This window comes from Homalodisca vitripennis, chromosome 1, assembly GCF_021130785.1.
Source record: "Homalodisca vitripennis isolate AUS2020 chromosome 1, UT_GWSS_2.1, whole genome shotgun sequence".
NCBI classification, from domain to species: Eukaryota; Metazoa; Arthropoda; class Insecta; order Hemiptera; family Cicadellidae; genus Homalodisca; species Homalodisca vitripennis.
The window spans coordinates 87,628,152-87,641,146 of NC_060207.1; the positions used below are offsets into that span (position 1 = coordinate 87,628,152).

At 33.8% G+C, this 12,995-nt stretch overlaps 1 protein-coding gene across 5 annotated transcripts in view; it reads right to left on the reverse strand.

Annotated features, from left to right (window-relative positions):
* The window catches only part of LOC124366158, a 98,681-nt gene that overhangs the window by 82,675 nt on the left and 3,011 nt on the right, over window positions 1-12,995 (reverse strand). The gene's annotated exons all lie outside the window — the stretch shown is intronic.

Sequence of the window (12,995 nt, forward strand, 5' to 3'; positions counted from 1 at the left end):
GGATCTGCGTGCTGCGTACGATTATTTAAACACATGTTAGACAAATTTAACATTGGCAGTATAGTTAACATACTTCAATAGTATAGTTAAGAACAATAATTTTGTTTACTTACTGAATGCTGTAAACTGGTTACTGTGGTAGAGCTTCGATCCCACTTAGATTAAAGTCACCATTATCATCATCACTGCCACTCTCACTCATGCTGCTGTCACTGTCACTATCATCTTGCAAATTAATGACGATATGTTCTGTCATTTCGTCAATTTGACGAACCTAACCTAATGTAGTCTTCCTCTACTTTTTTCACGTGGTTTACACGAGATAACCATTCTTCAGTAGTTATTTCCTCAAATGTTGTTTCCACAAGCTGCTTTATTATTTCCATTGAAAAAGACACATTACGTTTAGCCACCCTCTGTTTCATGACACTCCATATCATTTCTATAGGATTAAGTTCAGGATGGTAGAGAGGCAAGCGCAGAGTTGAATGACCGTGTTCAGCCAAAATTGCATCAATTTTGAACATTTTAAATTTAGGTTTGTGTAAATTAATCAAACTGTACAGCTCCGGTTTTAGGCTACTTGTTTGGAAATTTATATTTCTGTCTGATAGCCATTTAATCATGTCACCTTTTCTGGAATTAGATGTTGGCGCTCGGTTAATTTCGACATTGTGGTATGGGGCATTGTCAATCACAATAACAAAATGTTCAGGGAGATTGGGAATTAATTTACTTTTCAACCATTTCTCGTAATTTGCAAAGTTCATATCGTTATGGTAATCGCCGGTTTTTTTGCCTGATTCAAAAGTTAGCAACGCGTTTTTTATAAACCCTTTCTCGTTTCCAGCGTGTACTATAATTAATCTTTTTCCTTTGCTAACTGGTACTTTACATCCCTCATTGCTGTCGTCAGTCCAGGCTTTAGGGGTTGCATGAGTCGTATGGATATAAGTTTCATCCATATAAATAATGGGTCTGTTCTCAGATCTGTACTGAGTAATTTTTTTCAAAAAAATTACTCTTTTCTCTCGGATGTTAATTTTTTCTACCAATACTTTTCTGTCATTAGTAGTCTTCTTCCATCTAAAATTCATTTTCTTTAAAATGCATCGAAGAGAGAAAGAACTACCTTTAAAATTAATTGAACTCTTCAGAACAGATAGCAGAGATTTTATTGTTGGTCTTTCGCCATGAATTCGGTGAAATTCATTTATAGTCCTCCTAATAACACCTACATCGAAATTGTCTAGATCGGTTTTAGGTTTTGTACGATTTCGATTCTTTTTCGGAGTGCTGAATTCTGCATTGTCTTGAATTACTTTTTTCCTCTCAGAAACTATTTTTTTAATAGTTGTCAATGGCACGCCAGTTGCAGCTTTTACACGGATGAGAACATTGTTTATGTTTATTGCGGCACCAGTTTCTTTCTCATTTTTCATGTATTCATAAATGTTTGCTACGATTTCTCGAGCTTGGCTATGATATACTTTACCACTTCCAACTTTTTTCAAGAAGTTTACACCCGCCATTTCAGAAATATCACACGGAAATCCTATAAGCAATAACGGCGGCAAAACAGTGCAAGTATCACAGAGGCAAGAAGAGTGTTGAACAAGCAAGCGCGAGGTCCACACTACACAGCTCCGCGATACAGACTGAGGAAGCGTTACCCCCACTCCTCCAAATGACAAGTAGACCACTGCGCATCGCCAGGCCAGGGCCCGTATGGAATCTCTCCATCAGTACATAATAATTTGTTAAATATTTTAAGCAATATCTTGTCGTAAATATTATTTAAAATTTATTGAGCTACATGATTAAGCAATCTATTAAATCTTTCTATTAAAACAAAATACATAAACACACCCTGTGGCAATTTACTCACATCTTGCATAAACAACTATACAAACGATAACCTTTAGTAAATCTTCCAAAACGTGAGCAAGTTTCTCTGTTAGTTCATTAACAGATATGAGTGTTTACATGGAAATAAATTTTTTGATTTAAAAAATATATATTCCCTTCAACATTGCAAATGTTAACGATTCGTGCTGTATCTCAAATACATGTAAAATTAGGAATTTGTTGCTGACTTATTCTTTTGCCCCTATAACACATAAACTAGTTAACCGTATTGAAGGACAAATAGAATCACAAGTTTAAAATAATAAAGTAAATATATGCCTGTTTGCAAATTGCTCATCAGTGAAAAACAACAATCTGCCACCACATGCCTGTTAGCAAAATATTCACACATTAACCTAATGGTCGATCAATACCAGACCAAAGACCGCTGCAGACTGTTTCTACCCAAAAACAGGTAATGGAAGTAGGTGATGTGGTTAACATGGATGCTCCACCCCTACTATACCCAAACAAAGAAAATATTAATGAAAATCTGTCTGTATATTTTACTGTAATAACATGTTAAGATGAATAAAAGTATGCAGTGTAAAATGACTAAATAAATCATGTAATAAATATTACTCGTTTGGTTACAAATAGATATCAAATTGAAAAGTTATATTGAAATGGTATTTGCTCAAGAAGCTAAGAGTTTTACAAAAGTAAAAGGCTTCCAATATTAAGCTAAAATAAAAATATTGTAGAACAAGGTAATTTTTATAATGTTGTACTGTTTGGAACTCGTGACTGGGCAAAGCTTAAACCTTCGGATTTGTGCCTGCACATTGGAAATAAAGCTGATCTTGGGAAAGCCAAAATAAAAATTTCTAAACAAAACTAAGCACTTCAAAAGATTATTATCTGATATTAGAGTCAAATGAAATTAACTTAAAAATTGAAAAGGAAGAGGCAATAAAAAGGATAAACTAGTGGTGTGCCAGTTGGAGGAAAGTGGCAAAGCATGCTTGTGAGTTGCACAATATATTTGGATAATTAATTGACAAGTTTCAATTTTGCTAATCTCTTACAAGTGAGTACAAAAATTTTTGAGGAATTCAGTGACAAAATGAATTTTTTCCCAACATCTTCAAATGGCAATTGAGAACCTTTGTTAAAAAATGGCAATCCTCAGAATCCAGAGCTAAATAGATCAATATATCTATTGTTTCTACTTTTTTAAGGTCTTCGATAGGCTCTTGTTCAACTCAAGAAAGACTCCAGATGGACAAAACTGGTCTGTAACCAGTGAAGCTATAATTTTTTTCCTTCATGAAATTGTCTCCAATTGATTATAAATTTACCTTTGCCTTGTTTTTAAGACTGAAGCCTTGATTATGAATCCTTTTGAGAAGATAAACTTTTCAATGCTATATGTCATGTCCATTTGAAATCCCTTAATGTATGTGCCATCTAGTGGCTAATGCTAGAAACACATGCTATTACTGACCGGAGAACAGCAACAAGCGGAGTGTCGAAGAAATAGTGCAGCACGCGTAGTTTATAACTGTTAAACGGTTGGGTGATGTTAACACACCCACGTGCACACAATTGCCATAGTTGCTCGCTGCAACCCTTGATTATGAATCCTTCTGAGGCTGCAACCCTACACCCTTTGACCGTCTACCTGTCTTGATTACGAGCATGGGTAAAATGAAATTGGTGTTACAAACATTATCCACATTATCTGCACATGCGGTTCAACACAGCCAAAATCATTTTGAAACAATTATCATTTAGAAACAAACCCTGGATCTCATTTTGCTCATATTTGAAATCAGAATCTTTATTTCTTTCAAATCACACATACTTTACAAATCTTAATAATATTACAAATGCGAATGTGGCTTTGTTTGATTGTTATGTTTCCGAATATAGGCCTACAAATATTTTGAAAATCCCTTTGGGCTACGCCCCACCAGTCTGTAAAGTAGTGAAAAATTATTTGCAGACTGAAGGTGTTTGTTAATTTGTTTTTGACTGGTTACGTTTATTACCTTTCGCAAAACATACTCATAGTTTTTAACATAATAAGGTACTTTTGATGTGCCTATTGCTTGCCGTAAATATAAGTTTATTATTTTTTTATGTTTGTATTGGATAGCTTGTTTCTTTATTTCTTTGGGGTAAAAAATGTTATCATACTTTATTTATATAAAATAATGTATCTAAAAAGACTTATTTCTTGTTGTATTTGTTTTGTTTACATTACTTTTTCCTTTTATTTCTTATTAAATATTCCAATGGGAACTTTTATAACTTAGGTCTAAACTGTAGGTTTACAAGTATCACAACTCTTAGATGAAATGTGACACTGAGTGTAACAACCACCACCTCTTTGTGCTCAATATAGAAGAGAATAGTTCATTCCAAACCATTAAGAAAACTTTTTGAGTTATAAAAGGGCACGCAGCAGCCAGGTGACACACCGGATTATGGAATAAAGTTCAAATCTTCAATGCAAATAGGCTACTATATATTCTGGTGCTAAATGTTTAATGTGATTAGTAAAATTGAATATGCTTAATGTGATATGTAAAATTTAAAATATACAATGTAATATTTAATAGTTATTAGTTCTATTTATTTGCATTTAATTATTTTTCTTTATGTATTAATAGTTTAAAACATTTTGACTAATTCCATCAGATTTTCATACATTAATGTAGTTATAAAATAATAAAAATATATCTGTTAACAAATTGAGTACTATCCGCAAGTTCAATATTTTAAAATATATCTAAATCTATTTATTTGGATTAAGTGATTGGATTTTCCCCTACAAATAAACATAATTTATAATACGTTCATCCAAATCCATAATAGTTCAACTTGATCTGTTAGCGGCCACAGTGTAATAACTGTGGTATTGTGCAATTGGGCTTATACTTTACAGGTCAAGACTGTAGATTGCCACTTGGCGACTGGGTGAGTTATTCTATTCAGTTCATGAGAATTTTGTACAAGCGTCTCGGAATATTGTTTCAGAAGCCTGAAATGGGCAATTGCTTATAACGAAAGAGCAGGTAGACAGAGCCGAGCAGTTCCGAATACCACCAACAAACCCCGAATATCTGTTGGCTTTTCTTACAGGGCCATGAATTTTGCAGGTAAGCGAGGGGCTATATGTGTGAAGTGATGGCTGTAAATCTGGTGACGGATACGCGAACCATGTAAAAACGCGTACACTGACTGTTCACACTCTTCCCGTAGGGATAATATATCTTCTCAGAAGGATTTATAATCAAGGACTAAAGCAAGTTCTTCGATGTAATCCCTCACAATTTTGTCCTTGAAATGTCCAACAAGTTGGTATATTAGAGTGAGGATCTATGATTAGGTTTTGTTATCTTTTGTTCTCAACCAAAACAAAAATAAACTTTCAGTCTTGTACAAACTTTTAATATCTGCAATTAGCTTGTGAAGCATTCTGGACCCATATTGTTGAATAATTGTCTACACAATAACTTTTTAACATATTCAATGTTTTAGGTACCCCTTGGAGTACAAAGAGAAACATTGAAAAAAACACAATTAAAATCATTGTTTTGCACAAAATTTCTGTCTACATACTTTTCTCGTTATACTTAAAAACGTTTAATGTAAAATAGATTACAGTTTCTTGCCGTTATTAAGAAATTCAACGGTATAAAAAAAGTCCGGAAATTAGCTTTCATTGTGAACGTGTTATCAACTTCACTGCTGCTTTATACTGAGTGAGACCAAATAGAGCACTACCTATGCTATATTCAATGTATTAAGAAGAAGTATTTTATTGGTTTTAAAATAACTTTGTAAAGACCTAGTTCTGAAAATTTGGAACATACCGGTAACTCAGAAATGGAAAACAACACTACAATATGTAGTTTACTATTGTACATAATAAACACATAAAAGAAAAAGAAATTAAAAACAAGATAATAAAAAAGTGCTTTATTTTTTCAATACTATAAGCTAAAATTTTACGGCTTTGTATGAAACCAATCAATCCAACAAAGTAACTCTATCACATGTGTTGAATGTTTAATAGAGAATGTCATACGATTAACCTTCGTAATATAAATATAAAAGTATACTGTATACTAATTTTTTTATTGTAAGTTTTTCTCATTGTCAACATGTTACCATGACTAATGTAACCAGAGTCCCTTTTGTGATTGACAGGATTGAGACTCCCAGTGGACTAAAGTATTCCATTTTCAATAAGAAAGTAGAGGTAGAAAAAAACCCCAAATCTCAACACTCCGGGCGACTTTGTTTGACAGTTATCATGTGAACATAAAGAAATTGGATTTCATCATCAACAAGTAGAATAGGTAAAGACTGCGATATGCTCAGCCAATAATTATTACTGTATATGTAAAATTAAAATATTAATAATTAAAATCAAGGTGCATAGTGGATAATGAGTTTTCATATCGCTCTCTCAACAATGACTTTTTTAATATTTAATTTTTGTTTCTTAATTTTAAAGGAATGGCTGATATCGTAATAAAAAATGAAATAAATTGAGGTTGATCAGTACTTGCTCAGAATTACCCTACAAACATAATAAATAATATTAAAAATGAAAATCATAACCATAATTTTAATTTAATAAGTAAACAAAACTAAACTAACTACAACTTTCTAATTTCAGTGTGTACAATCCACCTTTTAACTTCTGATCATTTAAAAATATAAGTTTCCTGGTTTAAAAACAATGATTTGATCACATGATTAACACACAGTACCAAACTGATAAAAAAACACAATATTTAAAATCAAAACATTTATTTAATAATATTTTAAACTCACGTAATTAAAACACAATTTTTAAAAGAAAAAAAGTTAGAGTTAAACATGTGTTAGTTAAATAATCAGCCACAGATAATGTTGAAACACACTGATGTTCAAGAGGCACAGTACATAAACATAACCGCAAAATGATATTGACAATATTAAAAAACATCTTTATTTGTGATTTCCACCCCAAAACCATATATAATATTTACTTTGGCCAAGTTACAACAATCTAAAATAATTTTTATCAATTTTAACAATCTCTTAAAACAGTATAATTTTATATCTAGAAAGAATTTTTAGGTGCTGATAAACATATAGACTATTGAACAAATTTGTTAACATGTTTGAATTTAGTTTATATCTCAATATCCATCGATCTAGGGGACAGGGATTTTAAGGTTTCTGGTTGAGGGAAGATAATGAACAAAGATAGATCCTAGATCATCAACCTTTTCTGTTAGATAATGTTGAACAATTTGGCATGTGACCTGAGGTCAGGAAAGTACCAATAATAAACTGCCCATGGCCATTAGTGCAGGTTTAGGTGGGTCCGCCCTTCTGGTAAGAAAAAAAGCATCTCTTGATATAGTAAGCCTACCCCAATTCAAGCTCAGATCACATGAGTGCTTGTAAAGGTACCTTGGAATTTTGGTACTACTAATAAAATATTTATTATAACTTAATCTAAACCTACTTATATCGCTTAATAACATTCCATAGCATAATATTTCTACTCCTCAATGCTTGCACGAAATCATCTCAGCTGTTCCGTGCCTGTATTAGGTTACTGAATAACCTAATACCAGAAAGTCGTAATGAGAATGTAAAATTATTCAGCCCAGCTGTTGTTGTAATAACAGTTTCCTGGTACTGTAATAGGTTACCATTGATTAACCTGTTACAGACACTAATACTGACCATCTGTAACGGCTGCAAATACAATGACAATATACATGTTTTATGTCTGTCACAAGGTGTCAGACAAGTTTATCCTACAAAATAGTAAAAAGCAAGTAAATGTTACACTGTTTTGTTTGTTACTAAATTCATATAGCTTAGATAGTTTTTATTCATAATTAAATTATTACACTTAAAGATATAAAAACAGTCAAACTATACTGTAATTTGAAATACCTATAACAGTATTTAATTTAAGTAGTTATATTGAGGATTCATTACTCATGAATATTAATAATTCAATAATCATAAATATCAATTAATTAAGTATTAGACACTTACAAGGCGTGTTCAGAAAGTAAGTACGGTTTCGTTCTATCATACTATTGCCGCTGTAGTGCTGCAATCAGTGTTCCGCGCACGTGCACTGGTCATCCTTCTTCACTAAGGATCATCGATTCATTTAGTTGTTCTATGTTGCGTTTTCAGTTTTCTCTGAACGTTTAAAACTATTATTGATCCCTCCGATTGTGAGATTTGTTCTGTAATTAGATTTCTGGAATCAAGGAATGTGAAACTGGCTGAACTTAGAGATCTTTACGGGGAAGACGTGATGAGTGAAGGAATGGTGAGAAAGTGGGTTAGAATGTTCAATGGCGGTCAAACAAATGTGCATGATGAGAATCTGAGTGGTTAGCCTTCTCCCATCACCGATGATGTGGTAAGGGTAGTTGACGACAAATTCCAAGAGAACAGACGTTTCACTATGACAATGCTAACTGATGATTTCCAATAAATTTCACACACTCTTTTGTACAAAATTGTTACGGACCGCTTAGGTTATCGCAAGCTGTGTTCCTGATCAGTTCCATAAATGCTCACTGACATGTACAAAACCAAGAGACTTGGAAGTGCTTTGACTTTTCTCACACGGTACAGTAATAATGGCGAGGATTTTTTAAACAAAATTGTGACAGGTGATGAAACTTAGGTTTGTCATGTCACACCGAAATCCAAACAGCAGTCAAGAGAGTGGCGACACACGCAATTCTCAAAGAAACAAAAATTCAAGACAACAATGTCTACACAAAAAATTATGTGCACTGTCTTTTTGCGGTTTGATCTCTCATGCAGAAATAAAATTGTGTTAAAAAAAGGGTACTTTCTGGACACGCCTCGTATTATAGCCTACTGCAGCCTAAATTCTACATTTGTTGGTTATTTTGGATTTTCCATAAAAACGTTTGGTACACAACAAGGAACTTGATATTTGTGGTTCTATCCTAAAATTGCTCATCGATCACTAGTTTTTGCAGGTCTAACTCAATTTAAAAATTCTAGATAGCCTATTTTGGTAAAATGTGTGCGTACGTTGTATATATATGATATATATATATATATATATATATATATATATATATACACACAAAAACAATTGATTATACAGGGTGTCAATTAAGTCTGGAACCTCTTTTTTAATTTTTAAACCACAATATAAAAAAATACCAAAGTTCACACGTGCTTACTGGTGATAGTAACGCACATATCTGCCCAATTACCGACCAGATAATCCCTTTGGGGGACGGTCCACAAGGAGTCAGACAAAATTCTTAAATAGCAGCATAGGTCACGTTTGGTATCAAATTAAAGGTCTTACTCAGCAGAGTACAATGCCACAAACCGGACTTAAAAAGGTGGATTCATTCAGTAGTTATAGCTATTTGAATTTTAAAACAATTGAACAATGTAAATTATTAAGTATTACAAGTAAACACCAATTTTTAAGTACCTGTGATCAAAGTAAGTGTTCAAAATGTTCCCCTACCATCGTCTGGCAATGTCCTAGGCGTTTGTAAAAGCCATCCACTGTATTTTGAAGGTATTCAAGAGGAATATCTTGAGCTTCTTGGACTATGAGATTTCTTAGGTGCGCCAAATCTCGAGGCTTAGTACGATAAACTTTATCATTGAGGTATCCCCAAAGAAAAAAATCCAGCGGAGATAAATCAGGGGAACGAGCAGGCCACTCTACTGCACCACGTCTTCCAATCCATCTGTGAAGAAATATTGTATCCAAGTATTCTCTAACAAGGAGAGCAAAGTGTGGTGGCGCGCCATCTTGTTGGAAATAAATTCTTTGAAATTGTCGACCAATAGCAGCTTGTAGTGCAGGAATTATCTCATTTTGGAGCATTGCTAGATACGAGTCACCATTTAAATTACCATTGATAAATAATGGGCCCATAATTTGATTTCCTATAATACCTGCCCAAACGTTACGTTTCTGTGGATGCTGTGTATGACTCAATCTGCCACTTTCAAATTCTAACAGTAGTTGTGTTATTGGTAATAATTATTGATTCCTGGCTTCGATTACTACATTGTCAGATGATGGGAGGGGAACATTTTGAATACTTACTTTGATCACAAGTACTTAAAAATTGGTGTTTACTTGTAATACTTAATAATTTACATTGTTCAATTGTTTTAAAATTCAAATAGCTATAACTACTGAATGAATCCACCTTTTGAAGACCGGTTTGCGGCATTGTACTCTGCTAAGCAAGACCTTTAATTTGATACCAAACTTGACCTATGCTGCTATTTAAGAATTTTGTCTGACTCCTTGTGGACTGTCCCTCAAAGGGATTATCCGGTCGGTAATTGGGCAGATGTGTGCGTTACTATCACCAGTAAGCACGTGTGAACTTTGGTATTTCTTTCTATTATGGTTCAAAAATTAAAAAAGGGGTTCCAGACTTAATTGACACCCTGTATATAGGGTAGATTACAATAAGCACACCCGGTTTTTTATATTTAAATTTTCAAAAGATATTTAGCTATTATACCCATTGATATATTCAACCAATAGTTATTGATTTGAACAATAACTAAATCATCTGCACCAACTATACACACATTTTCATATTCTAAACATAATTTTTTCTATAAGCAACTTATGTTATATCAAAAACCATAGTTAAATTTAGAAAACTATACAAAATAACACTAAAAGACGATTTACCATTTCTTTCTTGTTTTCAAGATGTTTGCTAAATTTTCTTTGTTATTTAAATTATATTTTTCCTGTCACCTCTCTTAATATTTCGTTTGATTAATAGTTATGGTTTTTTTTTATATTTATGACATTAAATAATTGTTTGAACTATTACTATTAATTTTAAACATGTGACTTTAATTTAGTATTTTGTATACGTTGATATCAATTGATAGTTTTGTTATACGATTTATAAAGTATCGATGATTGTAATAAGCGATATAAAAACTGGGCCCGCTTATCGTAATCTGCCCTATATATATGTAATAAGTGTGCATTTGAAAAAGCCATGTGCATTTTGGAGCAGTTTAGACAAACCCTTCCAGACTGGCTAAAATGGGCTTGCCTGTATTAGAAGTTACTCAGTAGAAGGATATCAGTGTTGATCATTTTAGGTAATGTGACGGTAATTGTCACATTAACGGCCGGAGCGGCAAAATATGAGTTTCGCGTTATTAAATTATTGGAATCGTCCTACAGAACAAAACAATATAAGGTTTGACGGGGTGGAAATGAAAAATAACGAAGTTCTAGAACATCAAAAATGGAACAACTGTTCAAGCGCGGAGCAATATTTCCATGTTCTACATCCACATCAGGCATAACGTGACCTTTTGTGACCATGATTCAACCTCGTGATGACGTCATCAGATGCGTCGCCATCTTTGCAAACGTAAATAAAAAATAATACTGAAATGAGCAGAATTTTGATCCAAATGAACAATGTTTTTCTTTAATTTTAAGCTTCAAATTAATTAGTTGTTATCGAGTTGAGACGAGTGCCTTCGGCCATCAGCGTGGGCTTCGGCAGCACTTTCGGTGCTGCCCCGCACTGATGTCAACAAAGGAAAAACATCCCTCGAGATAGTACCTATCAGTAAAATATCAAATTCTAGAGGGGCTGATCAAAAATATAAATTGAATTGTAATGGGAAGGCAATTATGTACTGTGTAAAAAACTTAATAAATCATGAATACCCCTAATATGAATACGTATATAAATATATAAATGGACATTAATAGAGAACACTTACCATTAGTGTGTTCCACAGAATGTACAGAAACTAAATAATCTCGTTTTGGTCGAAACATAAACTCTTAACATGCCAGACAAAACACTCCGACACACCAATTGGGTAGGGTACCATAAGCGGACCCGGTTTTTTATATCGAAGAATGTAGTCTTCGATACCTAATATTCGCATCTCAAATCCTAGACTAACAATCTATATAAAAGTATCTATAGTCCTCAATAACAATCGGTATTTATTTACATTAGCGTGACCATGGAAAATGGACTTTTTTCATGGGTTGTGCATTTATAGCCAAGTATTATTATCACAGGTGCATATGAACTGGGGGGAAAGTATATTATTGTATTATATTTATGCCTTTCGGACATTATTGCGTTAAGGAGCAGGGGCATCACGTGATCTGGGATTCGACTTTTGCAAGCTCGAGTTAATTTTTTTTCTAAAAGAGCAAGCAGTGCGCAGCGGGCAGGCATCGTTGACAGGATTAGTCAGACTCGTCTTTACGAATTGCTTCCACGTGAGATACCGAACATCCAACACAAAGGTGTGCCATTACCACTACTGAACTAGGAGGTTATGAATAGACGTGGAGGAACAACGGTAGTTCAAAATGGCGTCCCTTCTTTATTTGAGAAGGCCCGGAGTATTACCAAACTGTCAAATATGGATAGTTTTGCCAGAGGTACGATAATTTCATTGATTTTATGCGCCGGTAAGATACACGATGGGTACAGTAGTTATTATCGTACCATGAAAGATTTTTGACAAATTTATACAAGTAACAAACCAAAAGTTAATTATAACATAATTTGGTACTTTGGGATTATACCGACCACACCCAGACATGAATCGTTATTTCACATTTCGTTTCTACTGATTACTAGATTAGCGTAGAACAATATTTCGTCAATATAAAACAGGAATTGTCTTATCGCAAACACCTCCCCATCCTCAGACAGAGGTCAAAGTCGAGCGTCTAGTAGATAACGTGATTGCAGAGTCTCGCCGCCCGTTCAGCTGGTGCATCGCTTTGTTGTACTTCCGTGTTTTACCTCTACATTTCTCCAAACACAAAAATTCAACAAAAACAAACATTTACCAAACTAAACTTTTTATTAAAAAAACACTCAAAACTTGTTTTTATTCTTGATCACATTCCGCCACCCAAAATGCGAGTGCCTCCGGCCATCAGCGCGGGCTTCGACAGCACCTTCGGTGCTGCCCCGCGCTGATGTCGACGAAAGAAAAACATCCCTCGAGATAGTACCTATCAGTAAAATATCAAATTCTAGAGGGGCTAATCAGAAATATAAATT